General features: G+C 35.8%; 1 protein-coding gene across 1 annotated transcript in view; it reads left to right on the top strand.

Moving 5' to 3' along the window:
• Window positions 1-24,433, top strand: part of LOC135202225 (sphingosine kinase 2-like) — a 45,198-nt gene that overhangs the window by 872 nt on the left and 19,893 nt on the right. The window lies entirely within an intron of this gene.

The raw sequence follows: 24,433 nt of genomic DNA on the forward strand, positions 1-24,433 counted from the left end.
ATGTTTCCCTATACTGTCATAGGGTAAACAACCGCATGGACTGGCCCAACGCACCGACGGTCACGGATGGCCACCCTCCGAAAAAGTACTTATAACGTGTCCTGACACCGGAGATGTTCATCAGTCGCGACTTGTTGTTGGTGAGAGACGCAGCTAAAGACCTCTACTCTCCTTTCGAAGTAAGTATTTTCTCCAAAGTTAGAAATTAAAGCCAAATTTAAAGCTTTAAACAGAGGGTAGTGAAAAGGGTGGCCAACGCAGTGCAAATTTCACCAAAACGCTTTCGAACTTTTTACTTGCGCTTAAGTACTTAAAAGATTGACGCCATCTCGATGTTTGCAGAGTCACTTGTGTCAACAAACTTCCCATTTCTTGTGATAAATCCGCACACCACTTGTACCCATAGACGCTGGGGCACTTTCATCACAACAATCGGAACACGGTCCCTGGCCACGACGTTTTTAAGGAAACTACTGTCTTGGTAGAAGACGACGACGAAGAGTGCACTAGATAACTATTTAAATAAATAGTAAAACATCAATGTTTTACATATTTATGATGATTAATTTGAAAATATTCATTTAATGTGGAGTGAATTAAGACCAAAATGTGTATAATTACAATCAAATAACACTGTGGAGTTTCAGTTGTGGTGGCAGTAAGGATAAAACCATCGATTACAAGGTAAAAATGAATTCAGTTCAAACCATGACCCCGGGAATAACAAGTTTCATACTTTCACTAATATAGGCAACAAAATGTTGTTTTATTGTGCTGATTACAACTGCAATCTTGAGTAAGATCAATAAACATTACATATGTACTCTAACATTGTTCAAATGAGTGCTTGGAAGGCTGGGAAAGGTGGTGGACAGTCCGTGATTAGACCGCCCAGCTACACGATAGCCGCCATATTGGATTTCAAAACTGCCTTGAAAACATATTTTACGAAGAGCATCACATGCTTATTTTAGTTTGTATGGGGCTTCATATATCACATTATGTTGATGAAACTTCAATCTTTTGATTGGTATGCTTAGAGTTGTAACTGTATTCTTGTTTCACCAATTAAATATCGAGTGAATAAGACCTGGCCAGAGTGATGATGGTGGATCGTCCATGATTGTTTACCCTAGATGAGTTTCCTGATATTGTAATGCCAATTTTTGACAACCCAACATTTGTTTCCATGAGGGTTTCATTGTGATCTGGTTGTTCAAACACTCTTTGGAGTATTATTGCATAACCAGATTTGATGATAAAAGTGCTGAAGTCATAAAGTTTTTTAGTGATCGTGGGGTTACGTATATTTCCAGCAGCTAAGTGACCAACATGTTAAAAGTAATGTATCTATAGACTTCAAGTAAATCATGGGGGATGTACTGAGCATTTAGTAAGGATTCATGAAAAAGGAAATATTGTGCTTGTTATCCCCCCCTTGTGAATTATACCCTTCTTTGATGATAACCATATCCCCATCCTAACTTCTCATGCACAGCAGACCCTCGTGCTGCTAATGAAAATTGTTGCTAATGCCTTTGACTTCAAAACACTAGGGTAAGCAATATGTTAGATGTGCAAGTTAAGAGTGGGTTCAGCCCCATGGTTATTTAGGATACTGTGCCATGGTGTAGCGTACATTAGTTTAGGTGTAGTAAAGCAAGGAGTTAGCCATATAAGTACTGTACTACTGTAAGCATAAATTTTAGGGCAAATGACCCTCCAGGCAAGGTCAGATAGGATGGTGTACCCCAGATGTTGAGTTTGGCTGTATTTTTGTATTTTTATAGCTACCTCTACCACAATATCCTTGTCATTTTTTCTCGTGAATATGAATGATTACACACAATTTATATGTTTAGTAACCGCTGCTTTTGTTTGTCGAGGGTAGTAGCTTACCATTTCTGATGGTGCTATTTATGCCTCCCCCCTACAAGTGTTAGTGTTGGTGTTGAGGTTGTGGAAATATAAAAGATACTGTATATAAATTTTTGTTCATTTTTCCCGTAGGTATTCTTTGAAACTAGGTTACATTGGATGTAACCCTATAATGGAGATTTACTCAATGTGAGTGGTTAATAACTTCTCAACTAAATTTAATATAACATTATAAAAGCAGTTGTGGTAGTCGAGCTTTGTGAGCCTTGTGATAAAGGTATTTACAAGAAATTTTAATGTATCCTGTTTTATGTATATTTGTATGAAAGCAACAGTCTACTAACTGTAAAGTCTTATTTCCACTTCATTGTTATCTGATAAGTCATATGAAGGAGCTTATCAATTAATACACTTAAGTATTTTTTCTATTTATTATACAGCTATGTTATCAAGCTTCTAAAGATCTCTCTCTTCTTTAATATGAAATTAGTTTTAATATTACTTATGGTTTCCCTTTCTGTCTATCCATTTCCTTACATCCTCCGTTGTGGTTTTTGTTTTTAACTATATTCTCAGTATTTTCATAACTTGGTAAAACTCCTTATCATTTGCACAAATATTAAATTAATATTTTTCCATAATTCTTGAAAGTTTGATTGTGTATTTACTGAATCAGTAGACCTGGAATGCTGAATTAAGCTTTCTCTAACCTCAAATACAGCTTTGCCATGGTTTCATAATATGTATTTTGGAAACATCATTCACACGCCCACCTCCATATGAACTTTTGAGGTATGGTAGGTACTAATGTTCAGAACTGGAAAACAATTTCCACTTACCTGCTTATCAAACTCTGTAAAACTAGATAGAACCTAATAGGTATGTATCTAACAATCATTGTAATTCTAGAGAGCCTTGGCAGTTTTGCAAATTATGCTGCTTTTCAGATTTAATGCATGCACTTTGTGGCTAATAGTTGATATATAATGGAGTCAGTATGAAAACTACAATGATGTTTAAAAAAATTTCATGGCTTTGAAGAACCAGCTCCTCCATACCAATTTCTATTCCCTTTTCAGTTAGTTTTTGATAAGCAAGTGAAAGTTGTCATTAATATGTGATTACTCAATCCAGAAAATAGTCTAGCTATGGCGCAACTCTGTATGGACAATTTGCAGCCTTCAACTTCCATATACATAGTATATATGTATAATGTTAGGAGTATTAAAGAAGGGTTAGGAGTGCTGCTTGTCCCACCTCCACCCTCTCAAAAAAGGTAATGTAGATTAAGGGGTCTAAGTGTGTGAAGCCCACTTCCTTCCCTTGTCAAAGAAGGCAAGATGTTAGGAGATATAGATGATTCCCTGAATGATGTAAAAGTAGCCTCCTCTCCTCCCCCTCCCCCTTTCCCTTTACACAGACACACACACACTACAAGTCACGTAGGAATTGATTCTGAGGTGAGGTTAGGTTAGGATAAATTGCACAAGTACATGTAATCCTTTATATTTTGTTTGTCTAAGGCAGATATGAAGCATTTTTTCTACAGCTTCTCATGTGCTTTGAGTTTTTACAATTATAAGTACTAATGCAAATAATTTGTTTTTTCTTCCCCATTGAAAACTTGGTTTCCTTGTGTGATTCCTTTTTTTATTAGAGGGGTAGTTGAGGAAACAAAAACAAATGTTTTCACCAGTAGTGATAATTAAAACTACAGGATAAATACTTTAGGTAGAAAATATACACTGTTCCTTGCTATAACTTATATGTCATGAAGTTGCCAAATTTATAAGATATCCTTTGAATACAAATAGCTTTGTCAGTCAGGAGCATTGTGCTGATTAAAGTAGGAATTTCTGATTGGTTTGGAATTTTTGAATAATTTGTATTTTTGCAAGTATACAACCTGATCAGTGATAAATGACTCCCCTAAAATTACCCTGAGGCCTGCTGTATTGAACACAACATACTTCATAAGCCATCCATCATGAGCTGACTTGTGGTTTTACCCCTCATTCCTTCCAGTAAATTTTGTTAAATACAGTACCTACCTTAAAAATTCTGCCCTAATCAATACATCCCAGCCTAACGTATTCTACCCTGTGAGGGATTATGGCCCAGTGACTTGGGGACCATTTTTGCCATTTGAGCTTGCTGTTTTGGAAGCCACTGTGATGTTGCTTTACTGTCTTTTAAAAGAGCTTAGTTTATCCCCAATATATTTTACATGTGGGTCTTGTCAGTTACGCTGCCATTCATGCATACATTAGATCTTCCATAGAACATCATAAATGGAATACTTGTCATCATACATCAATGATTACAGTAAGATGCATTAAATATAGTTTACTGAGTGTGTCCATGGTTGTTTTAAGCAACTTACATCAAAAGGAATAATGTTTATAAATTGTAAGAAACTGCTGATTTTTTTGACACTGTAACTTTGATATTGAAGAGTATGACTTTTTGAAGAAATTGTCAAGACGAAAATCTTGCCCTTTCATGGGGATGAAAGTTGTTCCTCAAGTGGATATGGCTCTTTCTCACTCCTTTTCCTCAGTTTGAAACTGTTTTCAAAAGAATGAATCTGTTCCCACTCAAAGTGGAAGGAGGAGGATCTTTTATTAAAGGAAATGAATTATATCTATGAAAAATAAAGTTCATTTCACAAAATTTATCTATGCACAAGTAACAAACTAATCAAGGAACAAAACATGGAGTGAGAAAAATGTTTATAGTGTTAGGTTGCTAACTATAGTTGTTAGTGTTATAAGTGTTTTTGTTTTACACCATTAGTGTATTGTGCAGTTATTACGCTCTGATATCAGTTTACCCCCCATTGATGATAATACAGTACATTATATTAGGAATTCAGTGGATATTAATGAAATGCAAGAATGAATTAACTTATGGTTGGTGAAGAGTTAGAGCAATTCTCTTGCAGGGTCTGTCATGAGAGGGAGTAGGAATGCATATGACTTGAGTCAGGGCTGCTCAGGAAAGTACCAGGTCATTCTTTGGTGGGATGCCAATGTTTTAGATGAAAGGCCATTAATTTGCAGCTCCCCAGGGTAGAACCTTGTACTATGTCCATAAGTCTGGAAAGGGATAGCAAAAGATGGAAAATTACATTTGAGTAGCATCATAGACAGGTTCACATGAGGGGAGATTGGTGCTTATTGTCTATTTGGTATGAGGTAAATTTTTCTGACTGTCATAAAAAATAAGGCAACATTAGACTTGACTTCAAAGCCAATATACTTGGATTATTGATAAGCAGGTTGTAGCTAAATTGAAAGTAATGATAGAAAAGAGCTAGGCAATGTTGAATACATTTTGTTTTTTCAAAGCCACACTTGAAATTGCATTTTAATGTAAACGGTTAAAGTAAAACTGGACAATAGGTAAAAGGTAAATGTACATGTGAAGCTCTGGTCCTGTAACTACGTATTTAAAAATATTGCTCATATATATATATATATATATATATATATATATATATATATATATATAGATATATATAATTAAATTTATATTAATATAAAACAATCCACCTTCAATTTAAAGCATTGACTCCAAGCCCATACGTATTGATGGGAGAAGATTGTGCTCATTTGGTGGTGATAGAAACAAATGCAGGTCAAATCGTACCAACGTCGTCTCTTATCCTTGTCAATTCGTACCCTGGCCGACTCGTACCCAATGGCGTTGTTAATTAGCATAGCAGAATTGGATCAACATTTAGAAACTTGTTAACAGTCAATGTATATGATATTTATTACGTATATCGTCGAGTTCCCTTATATTCATTGTAATCAACACATTGCCAAAGGTTAAATATTTATGATAAACATTATCATACAAAAAAGTGCTCTCTCTCTCTCTCTCTCTCTCTCTCTCTCTCTCCTTCGTCATTATACTAAGATACTGTTTCTGAACGATTATTATCTTTGAAGAAGTGTTTCAGAAAGATGGACGATGAGATTACTGTAGAGATTTAGGAGAGATAATCCTATAGTACACTTAACTACCTCAGTATAATAATAGGCTCCTCGGTCTCCAGTATTTACGGGAAAAAGAGTCTTAAGATATTGACATATAGTATATATATATATAACGATGTATAAATTTATATAATGATATGAAACGTTAAATAATCAACATAGTAACGTTCGAAAAAGTTTAACTGCCGAGGTGTGTATTCGTAGACGAGACAATTTTAATAGTCAATGTTTCTGAAGTAAATGAGTCTTAAGAGTTGTTAACCAGTCCAATTATCGAAGAATATTCGTAAGAGAGCAAATTAGCCTCTGATGAGGGCAAGTGCTTAACAAAATTAAGTAGAAAAGTATTATAAAAAATACTGGTGATCGCGTGAGTGTAGGTTCATTTGTTTATGCACAAGTCCTGCCAAGACAATGAACTACGTTCATGGAAAACTGTGTTTAGATATTTTTGAAACCTTTCCCCTCCTGTCGTCTTAAAATATTCAATGCTTTCACGTCTTGAATTAAAACTGTCTCCAATTAGCCTCACGTCATGGTTAGAAAATATACTATACTGTGGTTTTTGTTTGCTCTCGTTTCGCCTTGGAATTCCGATTGACTTGTTTTAATTGAGCCTATCCACGTGTGCATCCGGAATCTTTCACAAACTCTGCATGTTTTGTACCCAATATAATAGAAGGAATTACTCTCTTTCCGGTCGCAATCAGTGTGTGTGTGTGTTCGTATGGTGATGGTAAGAATGAACAGTCTCGTCGAGACCGACTTGTTTTGAGGACCCTCATTGTAGCGTGGCCACGATTGTAGGCGTGTGTATTTTTGTTTTTTTGTTTTTATACGGAGTCCGTTATGGCGCTGGTGTCGTGATGGCCATAATTTGGTTCTACACGACCTTGAACAAGACTCGTTTGGCTTTCTCTTGTGGTTGGTCGTTGCTCTGTTTAGATTATATTTTCTCTTTATTCATAAGTCGTAGGTACAATGTTATCGAGAAGATAATTATTGCTGTCTTTGGCTTTGGTTTCTAAACTTTAACAATATCAATACGTAATGATTCCCAAGCACTTCGGGCCTTGTTTCCCCATGAGTCATGTAGGAATTTTAATAGTCTCAAACCTGCGCTTTTATCGCACAAGTGTAGTGATGCTCCCGCGAAGATTATGATGTTGGTGGTCGTCATACTTTCTAAAATGGTTGGAAATTCGTATGCTGACGCCACGTAATATTTTCTTGTGGCTTAGTTTCTATCCAGTTCGGAAACGTCGTCTCTGACACAATAGCTGTCGTTTAAGGGTTGGCTTTTATCCGGATCAAGTAGGTTTTAACAGATATTCACCTGTTTCTTGTCGCCTCTATTTAGGAAGATGATCTATAATTCTCCAGGTCTGTTGCTCTGTTGTTAGCCTGATCGTTTACTCTTGACTAAAACTTAGCATTCTTTTCAGCCCCGAGCAGTATAGCCCATATTGGGCGTTTGGCTCTTCCATTCGCTGCTGACATGTTAAAAAGCTGCTATCAAGTGATGGTTGTGGAGTTTGGATCTGTAAACCACTTTCTTATTGCCTGATGCTCTGATTGGCTCAGTCACCAAGTTATGGGATCAAAATTGCATCAGCTATCCTTGCCTGAACAAGGGTGAGACTTGAGACCAGAGCTCTGCTTGAGAACATACAGTGTTTATTTAGTATTTAGGAGAGCAACATGATTTGCTCAGTGGGGAACTTGGTAAATCTAGACAGCCTTGAGTTTGTCTTTGAAAGTCACTAACACTCCAGTAGATTCATTCGCATTCTTAATTTCATTGTTGGTCATTATCTTTATGGCATTTACAGTCTCTTGCTTATGTGTTTACGGTCATCCCCAACGGGCTTGTACTAAAAAATCCAGCTTCAGTCGTGATTTCGAAGTACTGCATCGACCTTGAAGGATTACAACGAAGTGGGAGAGCGCTCAGGAACTTCCATTATACTCAGTTCCGTTATAAGGGTACATTATCATTATGAGAGTCTAAGCATCCTCCATTTCCCTTTTGTTTATTTATACAGTATGGGGACCGATATATCGTAGAAGAATATAGTCAGCAAGGATCTGTGCGTCATAATGAAATTTTCTACCAAAGCGAAGTTCCACGCTTATATTACTTCGCCGGTTCTGTCTTCAGGTCACTGTTAATGCGCAACCAAGACAGTAAGACTAATAAAATAGAAGATCAGCTTATCTTACAAATGAAGAATCTAAATTGCAGCGTCCCTTCGGACCCAAGCTGCATCGCCTTTCATTCCTATTATTGTACCTTCGTTCATATTCTCTCGCTCCCATCTTTTCCACCCCCTCCTAACAGTTGTTGCATAAAGCAACTGCGAGGTTTTCCTCCTGTTACACCTTTCAAACCTTTTACTGTTAGTTTCCCTGTCGGCGGTGGATGACCTCATCAGGTGCCAGCGCCTGGCCTTTGGCCGGAATTCTATATTCCAGTTCTGCATAGGGGGGAGGGGGAGTTAGTGCTGCCAGTGCACTCGATGCAGTGCACTGTAGGCTTTGCTTTTACTTCAAGGTTCTTCGCAACGTCCCTTCGGCCCCGAGCTACAACCCTTTTCACTCCTGGTAGTTGTTTGTTGTTGTTGTTGTTGTATTAAGCCAGCACTTCTTGTTGGCACGGGCCTTTCCCTTGTTCGGCCCGTAGGTGATCTGAAAAGATTCATTAGGTACACATGTATCCTGGTAGTACTATTCCTCCGTTCATATACTCTTTATAAAATCTGACTTTCCAGTTCCCACCTTCCACTAACAGTTTTTCCAACTGTAATTTCAGTGCTGAAGGACCTCATAGATCCCGGTGCTTTGCATATGGCCTAAATTTGATGTTCCAGCTCCGTTAATAAATGGGGAGATAAAATACGTTTCCCATGAAAGTCTGCAAGTACAAAGCGGCAAATGAGTTGGAATAATAATATGTACCGGCGCGTTTCTGTTGCAGGCGGACACAGGTGGTTGTAACTAGACTTCTGTTGCATTAATCATCCAGAAATTAAATTTAGAAGGAAACGATGCTCCTGAACGTGCATACACCGACACGTAACCAGTGGTGAAAAATATTCAGGTGCCCTGTCTCAAGTACTTTAATCAGGACGTGGGGTATTTCCTGTAGGGCAAAGGCTTATCTGCAATTCTATAAATGAGGACCTCCGTAGGGGATTAGTGCCGTCAGTGCATCTCCTGCGGTGCACTGCAGGCATTACTTAGGGTTCTTTGCAACGTGGCCTCTGCCCCTAGCTGCAACCCGTTTCGTTTCTTTTACTGTACTACTACTTCCTTTCATATTGTCTTTATTCCATCGAACTTTCCACCTTCTCCTTTATTCCATCGAACTTTCCACCCTTTCCTTTATTCCATCGAACGTTTCATCCTCTCCTATCAATTGATTCATAGTGCAACTGCTTTGAGGTTTTCCTCTTGTGACACCTTTCAAACCTTTCACTGTCAATTTCCGTTTCGCGCTGAATAACCTCATAGTTGTAGGTCCCAGTGCTTGGCCTTAGGCCTAAATTCTATATTCAATTCTATAAGTGAGGACGAAATGTACGCCCTTCATCTAATTTTACAGAACAAGAAGTCTTTCCTATAAAACTGTAGGTTTCGTAAATCACTGTCCATTTTATTTACAATTATTTTCATCAGATTTCCTGAGTTTATAAGTCTATGTTAATTCAAGGCATAACGTTGGCCCTGACGCTACACGAGCCACCTCCTCATCACTGGTTAGGCGACCAATGACTATTTCCTCCCCTGTACTTCCTGGGATTTGCCCTCGATACGTATCCTGCATGCATCCATCCATCGTGTCAGGTTATGTTGTTGGGCGATCATCAAAACAGAAACTTGTAATTATAAAAATATGCGGCACTTTACATATACAAATCCGCAAGTAATGATAAATATATGCGTCACTTTACTTTTATACATCCGCAAACATCGTGTGTTAAGTTATAGATTAAAAAGAAGCTACATAAATATGAAGCTGTATATTTTAAAACGTGTATTTAAGTGGTGTTAGAACATACTGTAAATCAGTCTTTAAACGTTATGGAAGCTTGACACGCCTTTCGTCGCTTTAACCTTAATATATATGTATAGTATATATATATATATATATATATATATATATATATATATATATATATATATATATATATGCAGAAGCCAGGTACTATGTCGTACCTCTAAGTAAATGGGGATACAATCCACAATGAAGTAAATTCCTCTTGTAGTTTAAAATATATATATATATATATATATATATATATATATATATATATATATATATATATATATATATATATATATAATTGTAAGATTTTCGCTCCTGGAGAGCTTAAGTTTTATAATGAAGAGGACAGCGAGAAGACTGACGATCATTTCTTCTTTTTATTGACACCTACGTTTCGGGAATCCTTTCCCATCTTCATGGCTATAAATAGATTAATTTTTACAATATTAAAAACATGCTAAAATAACCTAATATTATAAGAAAATATAGTTTGTCATTAAGCTAAAAGAAAAAGAAAAACTACAAAGTGACTTTGAGCTAAACATAAATTAAAACACTGAATAACTTAGTAAAGTAACACATCCAAAAGCAAAACGAAAAATAAAAATTGGAAAAAATAAACAAAGACACCATTCTGCCAGACTTACTGTTAAGAGGTTTGGTTGTTAACTGATGGAAAATAGCATTTTGACTATGCTATTTTCCATCAGTTAACAACCAAACCTCTTAACAGTAAGTTTGGCAGAATGGTGTCTTTGTTTATTTTTTTCAATTTTATTTTTATATCCCTGAAGATGGGAAAGGATTCCCGAAAACGTAGGTGTCACGTGTCAATAAAAAGAAGAAATGATCGTCAGTCTTCTCGCTGTCTTTTCTTCATTATTTTGTTATATATATATATATATAATTATTAGAATATATATATTATATATATAGATATATATTATATATATATATATATATATATATATATATATATATATATATATATATATAATGTGTGTGTAAAGTGTATGTTTGCCCCATATTATTACTATCATTTACATCATTTAGTGAGAGAGAGAGAGAAATGTTTGGTCTGAGACAGGTGTATGGTGTCTTCACGTTGTTATTTGAAAATAACCAGGTTTTTACCAGCACGGGCTCTTGCTCACTGAGCAGCCTGTCAGAATCATTCTGATGATATGCAAGTGATGAAGATGATCGAGATTAAGAGTTATGTTTGACGTTTTAATGGTTGTGGTGATGCATAAATTACCAAAATTTTAGAATTTATCATGAGAAAATTTGTGAAATAATGAAAAAACAGAAATAAAAATGGGAAATGGAGGTGAATATAAGCCTAAGAGTGGGTTCTGTCGGTACAGATTCGTCGAAATGGATCTACAACTGCTCACTTCTCTTGCCGTCCTCAGTGTAGTATGAGTTTTTGGTTCTCAGCCGACAGCCTAGTAGGAGTTTTTGGTGAGGTTTTGTGCAGTGGAACCTCAGCTTAATCTATCAAAATGAACTCTGGTCTGGAAACCGCCTTTGGGATCGAGAATTTGCTTCTGGTTGCTGTTTTTGGATTTGGTTGGAGTTCTACTCGTATATCTATGAACATAATGGAGGGTGGGGGAAGAACGCATAGATGACTAAACGAATCCGAGGACTTCTATAGAAAGCGAACTCAATCACTGTATGACTGAGAAGGAAAACTCCAGTTCAACGTTCGAGAACTGCAGGAGCAAGTTTGAAAGCTGTGGAGAGATAAAGGATGCCTTCAGTGTCAGCTACAAGAGAAAGAAATGAAGCTTAGTCAGCAAGATGCAGATAATTTACTACAAGCGAAAGAACACCGGCTGGGAGATCACAAGTGCAAAAGTTGTAGGGCCAAGAAATCTCAGAAAGAGGTCAGTGATATCTAATCAAAGCTAATAATATCCTTCAGTGAACCCCTGAGGTGTAATGACCTCTGGTTAGGGTTGAATGTACAGATGCGTATTGCAATGGTATTAACACCTCTTCGGATTGGTGATGCATTTTTAGCCAGCCAGTTTGCTTGTTAAGGGATTGGTGTAGCTGAGCGTGCCTGACGGTATTGTGGTGCAGTGACCTTTATGTCAGCATTTTATGTATTTAAGAACCACCTTCGACTTTAATCTTAAAATTCATAAATGCTATTAACCTGGCAGCTCTCGCTTCGACGTACTAATGTAATTTAAATTAAACAGATTTCGCGCCATTCTTGTTTTTTTTATTCATTCATCCGACATGAAGGAAACGAACCTAACATACTATATCATATTTTTCTATATTGAGAAACGAAACCTTCTCATGTTCTGGATAACATTAATTCAAGAATTACCACTTGCAGGAGACATGTTTACCTGTTGGTTTTGAAAAAAAACTATGCTACAAATGAACCCTTCCTCAGTCACCCCTTTTTCACTTCTGACACCACTTGTCACCGGAAGTAAACACATGAGAGATGACTTGATGAGCAGAGAGAGAGAGAGAGAGAGAGAGAGAGAGAGAGAAGAGAGAGAGAGAGAGTGGGGGCGTTGGCTGCTGACCGAACACTACCGATAAATTTTCATAATATGGTCTGTATGTATTCATATTGTCATGCCGTGAAAAAGTAATTACAATCATCGCCGTTGATCCGGCCTTCAGTGCGTTACTGGATACCATTTCGTAGATCTGTATGCGATACAAAGTTACGCAGACCTAGAGAGAGAGAGAGAGAGAGAGAGAGAGAGAGAGAGAGAGAGAGCGGGTGGGGAGGGAGGTATATGGGGCCCCCTTGGTTGGGGAGACACCACATAAAAGGTTCGGTCGTTATCGGAAGCGGGAATGTGCCGTTTCCCGCCGGAATGGGAGCTGGTGTTTAGCAAGATCTATAGATCTAGTCTCATGACTCGCGCATTTGAAATCCGTGCTGGCATCTCAATTCTGCATAGGTGAATGCTGACTCACGGTCTTACTTGAAAGTTGAAGGCATTTTGTTCATACCGTTGTTTATGCCTTTAGTTTTCCTATCTCGATTTGGTTGTTACATTCATCTGGCCGCTTTGTGTTGTGTGCATTCCACATTCCTTGTGAGTTGTGACTCCCAGATAGTCTGGAAGACAAGAGAAAGAACGACTGGCTAGATTTCGAGTGACTGAAGTCTTGCCACGGAAATACAATTTTTTTTTTTACTTTTTTTCAGTAATTCTATCTCGCTTTTCGCTCGTCTATTTTAACTTAATTTCCATGTGCCTTTTATTCAGAACAATGGGCGCCCGCATCATATTTTCCCAGGGTGGTAAATCAATATATTTATCTATTTATTTATTTGCAGTGGAATTGCGATGCCTATATATATATATATATATATATATATATATATATATATATATATATATATATATATATTCCAGCATTTTAAGGGGGCAGGCGTCCCCCTTGCCCCTACATGCTGGTGCCCATGTTTAGAACAAAGATTTACACTAAGCACATTTTTTTTCTTGCGGAATTATGCGATATTTGTTTTTCAAACTTCGTGAATAATATCTTGCGCTTTCCGCGTTGGCTTGAATATTAGCCCTTATTTAGAATATTTTGAATATTTTGCAACATTTACATAATGTTGTATCACGTATTTCTAGTGATCTCGTTAAAGCTTAATTCGGCCCCTAACTGCAACCCCTTTCATACCTTTTATAACTGTAGTACTACCTATTATCATATTCTCTTTCTTCCATCTGACTTTCCACCCTCTCCTAACAATCGATTTATAGTGTATTTGCGAGGTTTCCTTACACCTTTCAAACCTTTCTACTCTCAATTTCCATTTTAGCACTGAATGACCTCATATGTCCCAGTGCTTGGCCTTGGTCCTGAAACTTATATTCTATTCTATAAAGCTTAATATTTTTACAAATATTTTCATCTGTAACTTTGAAGTTGTATTTTAGTATTTTTGCATATATTGTTAGATACCTTATACATGTCCACGATAATTAATTTATAAATTAATGTTCTTTATTTAAAAAAAACAGTCATTATATCTGAACAACGCAAGTTATCTAGCCTATGCAAAACTATGTTACATAATCTACACGAACAAAAGGTTCTTTCATGGAACCTGGGTTCTCTATTCACGTCCTGTAGGAAGCCCGAATTCGTGCCCAACATCCTCAAACAGCGGCGAGTAAGCATCCCCCCAACCCCCCTTGTAGTGAGAAGTGGTATGCGTGTCCTCAAGAATATGCAACAAAAGCCCTTTTGAATACAATGATTTGTTTTGTTGTGAAATTCACTGGCTTAGCATTTTACATATTCGAAACGGGGAGAGCTTTGTTCTACAAGCAAGATCTTATCAACGCAACTGCCCCGGCAATCTGATACCGTAACGGTTTTCTCCGTTTATCAAACGGATCGAGTGCATTATTGAGCCGTTTTGACATTACTGGGTATTTTTTCAGTTGTCTTACAAAAGCCAATCTTTCTTACCGCACTTTTGTTATATAGAAACACCACCGGTTAGAATTCTCAAGTCCCTCCGTAGAACGGTTTTTGATGGTTTTGGGGTATATATATAGCTAATTGCATTCAATCTTTCATAATTTTACGATATATTAGTCTTATTATTTTACACTTAATTAGCATTATTTTTACATTCACCGTTATGTAACCTATTAACTGAATGAGATGATTTATGATTTATAGTCTACATTTCATAGACAGCAAAACAAAAGATACCAAGAACTTTTAGCAAGCGAAAACGTACGCCAAGGCTTAACAATTCTCCTTCCAGAAGTAGCTCTTTCAGCGTAATCCTGCTTGTCTGAGGACAAACAACAAATGAACAGAACCACCTTGGTGACGTTTGGAATTGAAACGGCGCTCATTCTTGGTGCCATATGTATATCATAAGTTTATTTCTTAAATAATTTTCATCATATCTTAACGATCCTGACTTGATGTTGTCTCGTGAGAGGCTAATTTATTGGACGCCCTCTCCCATCTTGTGAGAGGCTAGGCTCAGCGTAAAAAAAGATGCATATACAGAACGCGCAAAAGGGTTAAATCACAGTACTATGTAGGCTTTGACATTAAGTAATAACAACGAGAAAGCCTTCTGAACTGTGCGCGAATTTTCTAAATGTGACTCTTTTCCATTTTTTTTACAAGAAAATATCGTGACGCATATTTTGAACTTTATAATTTTAGATGTGATTCCCCTTGATCCAACTGAGAGAGAGAGAGAGAGAGAGAGAGAGAGAGAGAGAGAGAGAGAGAGAGAGAGAGAGAGAGAGAGAGAAATATTTCAGTGTAAGTAAAATCTTATTAGCATTTACTCATTCAATGAGCACAATCAGCAGATCACTGGAAGATAAGCAATCCTCGGAAACTTCAAGGCTAGCCTGTTTCTTTTTTCGTTGCATACGTCTGTTTTGTTGCAATTACTTTTTTTTATCTATCTGTGTTAGTACTAAGTAACTTAAGTCATGTACCAAAGAAGTAATTTTTAGGCTATTCTTATGCCGCTAATTGCTTTTATCAGTGTGTTGTTATTAAGCGAACCACCACTTTTAATTAAAACTGTTCAGAGGTGGGTTTGTTTATCATTTTACCCAGAAAGGAAGTAAATAGCATGATAGATTTAATTACCGGATCTTTTTATCTGGAGATGTCATCCTTTCAAAAAGCCAATGTCTACAGTACTTCGGTTGCCTTTTTACCTTTGGCGCTGTTCAGCTGTGTAAGGCAATTGTTTGTTTCATGTGAAAACTATAAACTTTTTCTTTAACTTTTCATACCAGTATAAAACTGCTCTTCTCTGTGGTCCTTTCTTCCTCTCCTCCAGTTGGAAACGTTTCATATCCCTTCTAGAATAGTGTTGCAAATTTTCAAATTTTAAAATTTTCTTACTTGGTCGACAGATGGCCACTTTTGTAATGTTTCACAAGTTGCATTTTAGAAGGGAACTTTTTCTATCATAATTGATCCTTGAACCTCTATTCTGCTGAGAGTGACCAGGTTTGCTGAACAGCAGTAGCAGTATGCAGTAAGTGTGCCACACTGTCCAATTTTTCAGTTCCAAAGGTCTTTGGAACTGTTTGATTGCGGAACTGTCTCCCTGAAGATGTGCAGTTAGAACCTCCAAGGTTCAAGAACAGATTACATACTACCTTAAAACAACTCTCCTTGTATTTTACTAATTTATATATATATATATATATATATATATATATATATATATATATATATATATATATATATATATATATATATATATACAGGCAGTCCCGGGTTACGACGGGTTCGGTCTTACGACGTTTCGAGGTTAAGGCGCTTTTCAATTATATTCATCAGAAATTATTTCCTGGGTTACGAACGCATGTTCCAGGGTTACGACGCCTCCCAATGCTCATTTGGCACAAGAAATATGACACCAAAAATGCAAAATAATCATATTTGAGGTTTTTTTTTTATGAAAAATGCCAATAAGAATGCAGTTTACATAGTTTTGAATGCTTCCAAAGCATTTAAAAACTATGGCTTTCTTAGGATTTTTGATGATGTTCCGGCTTACGATGATTTTCGGTGAACCCCCGTCGTAACCCGGGGACTGCCCTGTATATATATATATATCTATATATATATATAATATATATATATATATTAGTTTCTGTAATAAAATATATTATTTATTTATATAATATCTGTATATATAATATGATATATATATATGGATGATATAGTATAGATAATATATCTATATTTATATATATTCTATATATATATCTAGTCTATAATTATATATATAATACCGCATTTATCTTTTTTTCATTTTCTATTAACTGATCTATTCATTATGTATTTCCAGGTATCTTTTGTGACTTCTTTCATTGTGAACATTTTATTCTTTGGGAAACTTGAATTTCAAGTCACTGGCCCTTGTAGGCTCATTCCATTGAATAGGGTGTATCTTCTGAGGAAATACCGCTTCATGTGTTCGAAAACGTCTTTGGCTTTTATATTTTTACATTAGAAAGATATTTTTATAATAATTAATTGTGGATATTTTTAAACAATAATAATAATTTTGGTGGGAGCAGCTGTGTGACAAAAAAAAAAGGTTGCCACTCATACTATGTAAGTGATATCCATAATTCCACCAAGTTAGCACAGTTTTTTTTCATAAATGTGGACAAGTAGCCATCAGTTTGAAATGGGAATCACAGTCAATAGTTTGTATGTACAAAATAAGTGTTTTAAGAAATCTTTTCTTAAAAGGTGAGGTAAAAATAACTTTTTTTCATATTCCTTTATTAAAATAGAAACCAGTATATGTACTGTCGGCCAAAAAACTCGTGGCAGAGTTTCATAATTTTTCGTTCACTTGCCTGACGCACGATTCATGCCTTATTTATCGATTTTTCTTGTCAAAGATGGAAGAAATCGTATGTAATGACGTTAAAAGCAGTCACTGATATCTTTAGAACATTATGGTATGTTATTGTGTAAACTATTTTCAATAAAGCAAAATTGACGTGAACGAAACGAAGTGATAAAAAACGTCATATCACAACCATAGATATTTATTACCAAATAGATAGGAGACACCTAGCAGTATCGCATAAACATAGTCCTTAAATTATCATTTCAATATCAAGTTGAAGGTAGTTGAACTATTCCATTTGTTAAATTTTACAGAAAACATTGGAATCTCACAAAATGCTATCAAATTTAATAACAAAAGAAAAAATAACGATATCCTAACAGTGTGAACCAGGCGACCACACTATTGCTTTTGATGTTATGTGCACGGGAATCTAATGTCAATGTGTCATTTATCGGTCTCTAAGCAAACAATCCCTCCGATGAGCGAGAGACAATTGTGCACTGCAATCGTGCAAGTTCCTGTTGGAGAGATATCAAGAAAGCTTATAAACCGGAGAGAATTATACATAGATGAATCAAATTGTTTAAAGAACGGCAAAATTTAGAACATGGGCCTAGAGGTGGAACACCTCAAAGCACCACAAGAGAGCAAGTCAATACAGTAGTGTAAACGTTGCTGAGCAACATTCATTTGTGAATTTTGAATTCTAGTGCATCGTCACGATATTGCTGAATCAGGAATCATAACTAGCTCTACGCTTATGACTGGTGTCTGATGAATACTTTAGATGGAGAGGAAGAGATTTTTAAATCTCCACTTGAAATCTTTGATAGGTGTCTAATGAATAAGTCTAATGAATAAGCAAACGTATCTTTGATGGATGAGAGATTCAGTTAGGCTTACTCTTTTTGTTTTGTTTTTTATCGGTGGCCAGTGAATACCACGGATAGGCAGGGAAACCAAAACCGTTTCAATGATGCATGCATATTTTTTCTTCAAAACCTAAAGAATACATGTTATTGGGAGATACCTTATTAACATCGGCCTAATCCTCCATCACTCCTATACGCCACCTCCGCTCTCTACATCTCAGGCGACTCGAGCCGACTCTCGCTACGAACTCCATCGCTTGAAAGCATCAGTAATGATAACGGTTATTTTAAAAATTCCCCGCACCGACAACGGGCGCCTTAAAATGCATGCTTATAAAATATTTTTCTGTTCAAAGAAACTTTATCTTTCATTCCCCAAAATATGTGCATACACTCGTGTTACACCCTGTAGCCGTCAAAGAGCAACCTGATTAAAGCAGTCTTGAAAAAAAAAAAAAAATAAATAAAAACATGAAATAGACTTAAACGAGAACATCATCTTTCATATTTCTTATCCTTTCAGCTACTTATAATATGCTTATGGTAGTAGGTCGAGGTATACATGTGAAACTAATTTGAATTAATTTCTAGTTAGAAGAAATTAATAGCTACAGAAAGATCAACCTAAGAAAGCTTTAATGAAAGTAAGCCTTTCTTAATGTATTCGTCAGTTTTGACTCCCACAGCTTTCCAACGTGTCCAAATGAAACAGGATGATATGCAAGGAATTCGATAAAAAATAAGACTGAATTATATTCGTTTTTTTTTTTTTTTTTTAATAGCTAGGTCTGAGTTAATTATGTTAGGTAATTATGAAAAGGATAAGAAGAAAGGCGAACATGGCTAATAAAACAAGAATAACGGAATAATCAAATAAAGCAGATTAATATATATATATATATATATATATATATATATATATATATATATATATATATATATATATATATATTTATATATATATATATATATATATTATATATCTATATATATATATATATATTGTCGATTTAAATATTCATTTATATTACGTATCCGAGAGAGTATACTGCTCAAAATAGACCTAGGCTAATCATGTGTGAAAATCAGAAGTCCAATTTAGGCCCACTAAATATTATGTCATGCAAATTATTTATTGATCAAATGGAGAAAATTAGTTTAATTAAACATCGTTTTTCAAAGAATGTTAAACGCCTTGATGTATTGTTTATCGGCTGTAGGAGACGAAATGACAACACCCCAGTGCAGTACGATATGTTGAGTCAAGACTAGAGCGGCAGCAAAGTCAACTTCAAAATGCTTCGGTATGCTGTCACGAAGCTAGAGTTGAGAATAAATCAGAAATCGTGGACCCGTCGGTATATATTTTCCTTACTTTGCAAAATAATTATCTTTAATGCGTTGATTAAGTCTACTCTATTCTAATGTAATTCATTTCAAGTATAGCACCTTTGAAAGGAATGTTATTTATTGTTAAGTAAATAATCAGGCACCTGCATATGGCAATATTTCCATAACGAACAATGAATTAAGAAACTACGCCAATTCTTCGTTGGCCGTCTGTACAAGTTAGTTTAGAAACATGAAACTTGTAATCTGACTTCAAATGACTGTCATGCTTGTAGCTTAATTTATTTTAACCCAATTCCTTTTCTAATTTGTCACTGATTTGGTTTTAACTGAAGCTCTTGGCCACGTTCATTTTGTTTTAGCCCATTCTTAATTTTTTGGTGTTATTACTAATTTTTCAACTGTAGTTCATGTTCAGATGTCAGTATCAGAGGTAATTTTAGTTGTTTTCCACAGAAAGTGGAATTTCCACAGGGGAAAATGTCCTCATTGACTAGTTTTAACACATTCACATTTTTCTAAGCATTTAGGCTGGGTAAAGGTTTTCCTCCCAGTTGAAATATTATGTCTAGCAGTCTTAATTAAACTCAAATTTTCAAAGTTTCAAACTCTTCCAGAGACGGCAAATCCTAAACTCTTGATGTTCAAAAGACTTTACAAAAAATATGAGCTGGTCTTAACCAAGAAAAATAAAAAATCATTAACGCAACATAAGTTAATGACATGAATGTTCAAGTCCTGGACTGGCTTGGGACAGACCCCAAATTGTTATGGCAATAAATGTCACAGAAGGTAAGACCAAAAACAAATGAATATGCATATAACGTTTTACGTTTTGTGTTTACAAAAAGCTGTTTACAGTAATTTACACTGACTCAAGATAATGTGATTTCATGTCCAGGAAAGATAGATTGATTTAAAGAAAGGGGCTTGAAGGTGTGGGTTGATTGTTTTCTGTTAACCTTAGTATAGGAATCCAGTGACCAGTAGCCGACAGTAATGTGATATTACAGTATTCTCAGTAGGAGGCATGAAAAGCTGGCAGAATGGTAACTTGATGTTTCTTTTTAGAGGGGCTTTCTGCAAATAAACTCCAAAAATCCAGGTCTTTACCAAGCTGTATTTAGTCAAACAAGTAACTCACTTTTATAGTAGAGCTTTATTTCTCAGAATTTCTGAAGAGAACATTTTGAATTGTATAGATATTAACTGTTTAGACAAAGACCACAACTTTTGGTAATGGAAACATGCATAAGTAGGGGAAGTACTCATTGGAGTACCTTTCTGTGCGTATTCTTCTCATCGTAATCCTTAGTCAGGGCCACTGTTTTTAATATATGTTTTCCAGATGTTTCTATCTTGTGTCCTCCCTCCATCTGTTCTTTTTTTCTCTCATGTCTTTTCAAATGCAGTCCTCATAGGCTTCCCCACCCTACATGCCCCAGCATTTCCATTTCTATAATATTTCCTGCAACGTGGAACTCATCATCTTCCCTCCTCATCACATGCCCGAACCATCTCAGTCTTTACTCTTGGCTTTTCTTTGACACTTCAGTGACTTTTACTGATCCCATGGTGTATTCATTTCTTATCCTGTCTCTTATCATCACTCCACCCATCCATCTGAGCGTCTTCATTTCTGTCATCTAAATTATTTTGTCCATTTTTCTTCTGTAGGGATGCTCCTAGCCCATACAACATGGCAGGTCATACCACCACCTTATGTACAGACGGCCAACGAAGAATGGGCGTAGTTTCTTAATTCATTGTTCGTTATGGAAATATTGCCATATGCAGGTGCCAGATTATTTACTTAACAATAAATAACATTTCCTTTCAAAGGTGCTATACTTGAAATAAATTACATTAGAATTGAGTAGACTTAATTCAACGTGTTAAAGATAATTATTTTGCAAAGTAAGGGAAATATATACCGATTTGTCCACGATTTCTAATTTTATTCTCAACTCTAGCTTCGTGACAGCATACCGAAGGATTTTGAAGTTGGCTTTGCTGCCGCTCGAGTCTTGACTCAACGTATCGTACTGCACTGGGGTGTTGTCATTTCGTCTCCTACAGCCGATAAACAATACATCAAGGCGTTAACATTCCTTGAAAACGATGTTTAATTAAACTAATTTTGTCCTTTGATCAATAAAATAATTTGCATGACACATTTAGTGGGCCTAAATTGGACTTCTGATTTTCCCACATAATTAGCCTAGGTCTATTTTCAGCAGTATACTCTATCGGATACGTAATATTAATGAATATTTAAATCGACAATATATATTTATATATATATAGATATATATATATATATATATAATAATTATATATAGTAATCTGCTTTATTTTGATTATTCCCGTTATTCTTGTTTTATTGCCATGTCGCCTTTCTTCTTATCCTTTTCATATTGCTTAACATAATTAACTCAGACCTTATTCAGTCTTATTTTTTTATCGAATTCCTTGCATATCATCCTGTTTCATTTGGACACGTTGGAAAGCTGTGGGAGTCAAAACTGACGAATACATTAAGAAAGGCTTACTTTCATTAAAGCTTTCTTAGGTTGATCTTTCTGTAGTTATTCATTTCTTCTAAATAGAAATTAATTCAAATTAGTTTCACATGTATACCTAGACCTACTACCATAAGCATATTATAAGTAGCTGAAAGGATAAGAAATATGAAAGGTGACGTTCTCGTTTAAGTCTATTTCATGTCTTTTTTTTTTTTTTCTTCAAGAGAAACCTACTGCTTTAATCAAGGGTTGCTCTTGACGGCTACAGGGTGTAACACGAGTGTATGCACATATTTTGGGGAATGAAAGATAAAGTTTCTTTTGAACAGAAAAAATATTTTATAAAACATCCATTTTAAGGCGTCCGTTGTCGGTGCGGGGAATTTTAAAATAACCGATATCATTAGTGATGCTTTCACGCGATACGAGTTCGTCGGATCGAGTAACCTGAGATGGAGAAGAGAACGGAGGTGGCGTATAGGAGTGATGGAAGGATTAGACCGATGTTAATAAAGTATCTCCCAATAAAATATATTCTTTAGGTTTTGAAGAAAAAAAATGCATGCATCATTGAAACTGTTTCCCTCCCTATCCGTGGTATTCACTGGCCACCGATAAAAAACAAAAGAAAAAGAGTATTATAAGCCTAACTGAATCACTCATCCATCAAAGATAAGTTTGCTTATTCATTAGACTTATTCATTAGACACCTATCAAAGATTTCAAGTGTAGATTTAAAAATCTCTTCCTCTCCATCTAAAGTGTTCATCAGACACCAGTCATAAGCGTAGAGCTAGTCATGATTCCTGGTTCAGCAATGTCGTGACGAGGCACTAGAATTCAAAATTTACAAATGAATGTTGCTCAGCAACGTTTACACTGCTGTATTGTCTTCCTCTCTTGTGGTGCTTCGAGGTGTTCCACCTCTAGGCCCATGTTCTAAATTTTGCGGTTCTTTAAACAATTTGATTCATCTATGTATAATTCTCTCCGGTTTATTAAGCTTTCTTGATATCTCTCCAACAGGAACTTGCACCGAATGCAGTGTAACAATTGTCTCTCGCTCATCGAGGGATGTTTCTTAGACCGATAAATGACACATTGACATTAGATTCCCGTGCACATAACATCAAAAGCAATAGAGTGAGGTCGTCTGGGGGGGTTCACACTGTTAGGATATCGTTTTTTTTCTTTTTGCTTTTAAATTTGATAGCATTATGTGAGATTCCAATGTTTTCTGTAAAATGTAACAAATGGAATAGTTCAACTACCTTCAACTTAATATTGAAATGATAATTTAAGGACTATGTTTATGCGATACTACTAGTGATAGGTGTCTCCTATCTATTTGGTAATGTATATCTATGGTTGTGATATGACGTTTTTTATCACTTCGTTTCGTTCACGTCAATTTTGCTATATGGAAAATAGTTTTACACAATAACATAACATAATGTTCTAAAGATATCAGTGACTGTTTTTAACGTCATTACATATGATTTCTTCCACCTTTGAAAAGAAAAATAGATAAATAAGGCATGAATCGTGCGTCAGGCAGGTGAACGAAAAATTATGAAACTGCCAAGAGTTTTTTGGCTGACAGTACCTTGTGCTCCAGCCAAATAGGGATCCTCTTGTTGATACCATCCTCCAATTATTATATCTGTCTAGAAATTGATGGTAACCTCCTTATCTATATCACCCACTGCATCTATTATTTAGCTCGGATATTTAAACTACTTCCAGCTTAATTGTGGCTTGTGAGTCATCATCCATCCTGTTTATTTTTTACAGTGGAACCTTGGATTTCATATGTAATCTATGGGGGCTTGACCCTGGTTCTGCAATGCCTTATTAACTGAACCTGTGAGTCTCAGTCAGATCTGGCACTTTTTATTAGACTCTTAGGGCTGTATTCTGTAACAATTTTGGTTCATTTAAGCTTTCATTGACTTCTGTCCCCTTACATTTGAATGGTTATAGAGTTATAAAATCATAATGTATTTGTATTATACCATGCCTCCTTTATTTATAGTATAGTACATATACTGTATACTACTGTGTACTGTACAGTACATACTATAGTGAATTCAGTATGAAATGCCCAATGCATACTTCGTGGCATCTACATTTTGCACTTCTTTTTAAACTGACTGATTTAGAATTTGGGTTTTGTGAATTTATATTTGCATGCTTCCCTTGCTTTACCAGGTTCACATTGTAGATTTATTGGTCCTTTATCAAATTTCTAGGAAATGCATTTTTGAGTGGTTGGCAGTGTCAGCACTCCCATACCCAGGGCTTGTAATTGGAGGGCTGATATGCATTGACTTTCCTTAATTCTTAATTAGATACATACGTATTCTGCTAGGTAAGGC

The sequence above is a fragment of the Macrobrachium nipponense genome, chromosome 30 (genome assembly GCF_015104395.2).
Source record: "Macrobrachium nipponense isolate FS-2020 chromosome 30, ASM1510439v2, whole genome shotgun sequence".
Classification (NCBI taxonomy): domain Eukaryota; kingdom Metazoa; phylum Arthropoda; class Malacostraca; order Decapoda; family Palaemonidae; genus Macrobrachium; species Macrobrachium nipponense.